Below are 5,985 nucleotides of genomic sequence, written 5' to 3' on the forward strand. Positions count from 1 at the left end.
AACGGGGAAACGCCTGTCAGTCGCCTCTAGCTGCTCGGCGAATTGATGGGTGCTTCACGAAAATATGGAGGAATTATTTACTACTAATTGTTGTAAGTGACTTAACACTAGAGATGTCAATCGGATACCAACTTTTTGGTATTATACGATACCAAACCGATACCAACTTGGTATTTGGTATTTCAATCCTAATATGTTTGGCATTTTGTTGGTATCATGAACCCTCATTAATGTAAGTATAAGAGGCTAATAAATTGGTAAAAAGATGGTATTTCCCTCATGTTCTCAAGTTGGTTTGGTTTCGGTATTTCCCCACGGTTTTGGTTGGTATTTGGTTTGGTACTTATCGGTATTTCGATTTTCTGTAACTGACATCACTCTTTAACACCATCAGCTATAGTAACGTTACTAAAGGAGCGTAATTTTAGTCGGATATCTAGACATGTGCGTGAATAAATAATCAGCTTGGTTTTGAGCGAACAATGATTGAGAATGCAAAACAATGGATCGGTTCCCATTGTTTTAACCAGTGACCTAGAGGTTAGCTCAAACAATACCTAATAGCAGGACCAATAGCAGCAACATGAGGCGGAAAATTGGAATAACAAATAGAGAACATCTTACTTCATCAGTGGCCGCCATCTGTCGGTAGCCGATGTGCTCTCTTTGGTCGAAACTCGAACATGAAGTCACGAACTGTCGTACTGGGTCCGCCGCGCGGCTGGTGGTTGTCTCTTGTGCAGCATCGCAGTTTCTGTAGTTTTCTGTGTATTCAATGATTCATAATGGCTTCAGTATGTATGAATATTCGACATTTACGTTGATGTTAACTAATAGGTACTTACTGAAAATCCATGGACTCCGTAAACATGCTATGACTGCGAAGTCGGGGACGGAGTCGGAGTCAGAGTCGGTCGAAGTCAGAGCCGGTCGGAGTCAAAGTCGGTCGGAGTCGACGGCTGTAACCGGCGTCGGAGTCATCATCGAAAGTCTATCGACTCCGCAGCCTATCATCAAATGCAAAATAACAATTGTTGAATGCATATACTTATATTATAGTACACAGTGCTTAGTAAAGATTAAGGACAGCTTAGGGGCAGTTCATTTCAAACATTGATCCGTGCTTCCTTCCGTCCGAGATCTCGTTTCGTTTTCTACCCATAGCGGATCATTTTTCATCTCCGAAGTCAGCTCCCGACCGATTTGATCCTCCTCTCCAAAGCAGACGAAGCCGTCTGCGCTGCCGCGCCGCTCAGCGGAACCACCTCACACCTGTTTTTCCAGGGTTCTGTCTGCTGTTCTAACCCTCTCGATTCCCCTCCCCCTCCCCGAGGATCACCGGTATGCGGGCAGGGGGAGGGGAAGACCGCGCTACGGAAGAGTTGAAAGGGTGCCGGGCAGGCCGGTCGTATGGGCAGCTAATGCCGCGAGAGGGGAAAACTGCTGATAACAATCTGGTGGAATCTGCTTGTTTGTGAAAAACGACTTGTGTAAAGGCAACAAACATTGACGTTGGCAGGCACTCTCTAGCCTAGCTCTCAGCAGTCGCTCCGAACTCTTTTCTACTGGTACTTATTTATCAAAAGCAATAAATGCAACACGTCTTACTGAGCGACCAGCATTCTTCGTCAGCTCTTCCGGTATCTTTCGACTTTTTTATCCGCACCAACTCGGTCGATCGGGCCCGCGGGCGTCAAAACATGCGTAGGAAGAAGAGTCACCGTGGGAAGAAGGACTTCGTGGCCCTGCCTGACGTTCACTTATGAACAGCTACTGCCGACACGCGTACCGTGCTCACCCTTTCCCACAGTCTCAGACAGCCAACCCTTCTACCCCACTGCTCCTCCCCTTGCTCTCCGTTCCGCCCTCTCCTAACGCAACGCACACAGCCCCACATTTATCATATCGGTGTGACAGGGGAAATTAGCATGTGAAGCGCCCTGGCCGCTAGATGCCCATACCCCTTCCACTAGCCACACATAACTCGGCCCTCCCCATTGAAACTCGGGAACCGCGGGCGCCTTCAAAACCACACACGCTACGCTATGCCGAGAATAGGATCCGTCTGTAGTTCAGTGAAGACAAACTCCGGCCAAAGTTCGATCGACCAAGAGATAACGTTGTGAAAGCGCTATAATTAATCAGAGGAAATGCGATCGATGAATGGCAGTGCCTTGTGATCCTAATTCCTAAATCGTCCAAAACAAATCGCATTTCCAGGGTTGCTTACTTGCTTGCTCATGACAGATCGTGCTACATTTTTAATGTGTTGCTATGGGTATAGGTATATTGCCTTGGTTGCTATGCATATTGTACATACTACATCTCACATCTGCCTTTAATATCATGGGTTCGAATTTACCGGCCGTTATTCATGACCGCTTATGTCCGATAGACACAATCATAAAAAACAGCTTTTAATGTTTATTGCGTGACATTACGGAATCAGATCAACGACAGACGAAACCTTGATCACGCCGATCTTGTTTGAACAGTGCGCACGAAACAAACGGGTAATGTCAATAAATATGGATAATAGACGAATTCGACTGCATAATTATCACTCATCACAGAATAAAAAACTACAAATAGTTTACCTATCCCTCGCGTATAAAAAAGCAATGGCCAAGAGGCAAAACTATGCCATCTCCTCGCCTTATCAATAGTTCGGCTAAAATGTCATCAGAGCACACCGAACGGTATCGTCTTCCGACAAGGCCGAACGTAACTGCAATATTTGAGACAGCTGCTCCGATCTATTACACTGCGTCTCGCTGCACGCCCACCGTCCACCAGCCATCCTGCTGCACTCTCCTCCTCAACGTCAGGTACTTGGCCGCCCTCCTCGTCACCGGCAGCACCACCTCTTCAGCGAACCTCTCTCTCGTCCACGGATCCTCCGCAGGAAGGAATCCCGTCCTCTCCAAGAAGGCCAGCAGAAAAGAGAAGCAGTTGCAGGATATTTCGTCGTAGACTTCTGCCCGCCATTCGGTAGAGTTTAAGAAGTGAGCGATCGCGTCATCCCAGCCTCTGTCATATGATGATGAAGCTCTAGAAGTTACGACATCACCTATATTATTCTCTGGATTTTCAATACGATCACCACTGTTTTGAGCGTCACTATCGCTCGCTGGAAGTGGAATCACCAAACATTGCGGCCACTCAGCGGCAGGGCAGAGCCTCAGACCATCCTGATCAAACGCCAGGACCCGACCACTACCGTCAGACACCCCCACATGTAGATCCCCGCCTCTGTAATCCTCGAACTCGCCCACAGTCGGCCGAAGCAGAACCGTTCGCGGGCGGTCAGAAGCGTGATGGAACGGCACTGGAAGCTGCGTTGCAACCGATGATTCTTCAAGGGGTTGTCGACAAACTGGACATGAAGCAGGTAGTGCAGGGGAGGTGAGGAAGATTGGGCAGCAGTGCTGCACGCGCCAAACGCCGCCCGTTGTCATGGTGATGTGGCGTGTTCAGCGTGAGCAGAACGATTCATGGCCAGCGTTGGGGTCAGCGCGATTATCTGCAAACGAAAAAAGGAGAAATTTGTTAGTGGATAATAGTAATGTGGATTATTTCACACCGTCACAGCAATTTCAGACCATTTTTTTTTCCTGAGGCTTGCACAAGTTATCTCGCTGCATTGCAGTATGACCTTGATCTATGGCATGCTTTTGAACAAGCCCCCATTCGCTTTGCATCACAAGTGAAGTCAATCACTTTACCTGGGCGGTTATCTGGATTTTGTGCCTAGAGATCAATCTCTCCTTCGCGCAGACCCCCTATCACTACTAACTCTACGTCCTGACTAATCCATAACTCGCTAGCATTTCCGACAAGATTTGTGTAAATCACTGCTTTTTTAGTTCTAATGCATTTTCATCAGCCTCAAAAATACAATATATGTGTCGTAATGTCTACAGGTGGCAGGGCCTCGGCTAAGGAATTTTGACTACTGGGGCAAATCGTCAGTGTGTTGGCGCCCTGCTGGGGGGGGGGGGGGGGTGTTTGAACACCTGCGGTTTGTCCTGCGGTTTTTCCTGCGGTTTTTCCTGCGGTTTTTTGCGGATATCTAAAAACGGCGGTGCTCCATCATCCATCAATTCTACACGTGTTGTAAAAATTTCAGACCAAGGTCATTCAAGATCAGGTCACCAGGTCACTTCAAGTGGCCTCACCTCATAAAATGTTTCAATGTATGCCGTAGCTACACCGAGTGACCGATCGCTTTGAAACTTTCAGCGATTGATAATGGCAACAGCATGTAGGGGAAGGTGGGGTAAGACGGCCCAGCGGGGCAAGACGGACCACCAGCCCTCCCGGCTGAACCGCTGCTGGTATCTACTGCTTTATGCACTCACTATGTTTGTTTTCCTTCGTAACAATGGCCACCTTGAGCTCATGCTGCTAGGATGCATAGCTTTTGAGTTGTTGAGAAAAATGTTGTTTTTCGTCAAACCGATCTAATATAAGAGGTCTACGGGTGATTCAATTACGGCGCCTTTCTTGCATGATTAGTTTCTATTTTGCACTTAACTGTGAAGAACAAAGTTATAAACTTAGTTATAGTCACACATTATAGGAAAGGCAAGGTTTTGCAATGTTGGGCTATTTGACATATACGTCATGATAATGACAGAATTTAGATTTGGGGCAAGACGGACCACTGTGGTCCATCTTACCCTGTGGTGGTCCATTGTACCCTGCACATGGAAAGTTCTTTTCCAAAACATTGACACAAGTTTAAGTAAGCTAATTTTTCAGGAAGGAGTCTTTGTTGCATGTGAGCCATGCATGCAAGTGCTCAGTTAGCATGCATTCATGCCAAACGACAATCAACACACATGTTCCCAGCTTTTAGCTGCATTTCCATCACACATGAGTAAAGAATAAAGGCTCATTTTGTTATTTTACCATTCTGGTTACTTTTTCTTACAAGAGTACAGAGCAGAAGTGTAACACACATGAACGGATAGCAGGCACTGCTGGGTGGTCCGTCTTACCCCGCGTTTTTTCTTGTCTGAGTTTTTGACATGTCCCTCTTTAAGAGCATCCACCACCTAGATGTCTTTAATTTGAAATTTAGTCTTTACACATATCAACAGAGGAAGGATTGAGCATTCCGAAGACTATAAATAATATGAATTACGAGAGCAGTGTAGCAAGATATGCGGCCTCAAACCTTAGCTGGTCCGTCTTACCCCACCTTCCCCTACCTACAAAATTTATATCTCGGAATTTTCATATCGGTGAGCTCAATTTTGCGACCTCTATTATAAGTCAATGGGAGAAAATTCAAAACCACCTCTCTTGGACGAAAGTCATTCTAAACACTATAAAACACTGTACGTGACTTTGACACACTCTGAGGTGACCTCAGGGGCATAAACAAGGGTCACCGGTGCTATTTTCATGTTCAGTGTGACACTGAACATGAAAATAGCACCGGTGACCCTTGTTTATGCCCCTGAGGTCACCTCAGTTCACGGATGGTATCTAACAGTTTTCCGCGAATAACTTTTGAAAGAGGCAGTAGCGGCGGAACACCTTCAATTAAGGGGGGCACTGCCGACTTGTAGTCCCATTCTTTCCATGCAACGCCCATAGGGCTAATGTTAAAATGCCAAAATCAAAGGGGGGCACGGTGCCCCGGTGCCCTCCCCGTCCGCCGCCTATGGAAAGAGGCATGCTAGAGCGATGCAAATGCCTTAGTTGTGTTTGGCTTGACGATGCAGATCGACTGATATGCAACATGGCAATTTCCGGTCAGATCATGACCTTGACCTGAGGTCGAATTTTCAAGTTGACCTTCAAGGTCAAATTGTAGTTAATTTGATGCGTCTTGACGAGAGGAATACGATGTCGGTAAAAGAAAGCTCGTGCAAGGCATGAGTCAAAAGTTATTGCAGAAAACCTGTTCCTGAAAAAAATCGTATATTTTGGTAGTTTTTGCCCCCTGCAGGCAAAACCGTTGACGTTAGGTCA

At 46.5% G+C, this 5,985-nt stretch overlaps 1 long non-coding RNA gene across 1 annotated transcript; it reads right to left on the bottom strand.

Moving 5' to 3' along the window:
• Positions 1-2,404: 2,404 nt before the first annotated feature.
• On the bottom strand, positions 2,405-3,922 carry LOC122374403. The gene is made up of 2 exons (XR_006255212.1): positions 3,726-3,922; positions 2,405-3,523 (listed from the first exon to the last, which is right to left on the bottom strand). It is a non-coding gene; the product is annotated as an uncharacterized LOC122374403 (long non-coding RNA).
• Between the last annotated feature and the right edge of the window lie 2,063 nt (positions 3,923-5,985).

Source organism: Amphibalanus amphitrite, unplaced genomic scaffold (assembly GCF_019059575.1).
Source record: "Amphibalanus amphitrite isolate SeventyFive unplaced genomic scaffold, NRLGWU_Aamphi_draft 001652F_arrow, whole genome shotgun sequence".
Classification (NCBI taxonomy): Eukaryota; Metazoa; Arthropoda; class Thecostraca; order Balanomorpha; family Balanidae; genus Amphibalanus; species Amphibalanus amphitrite.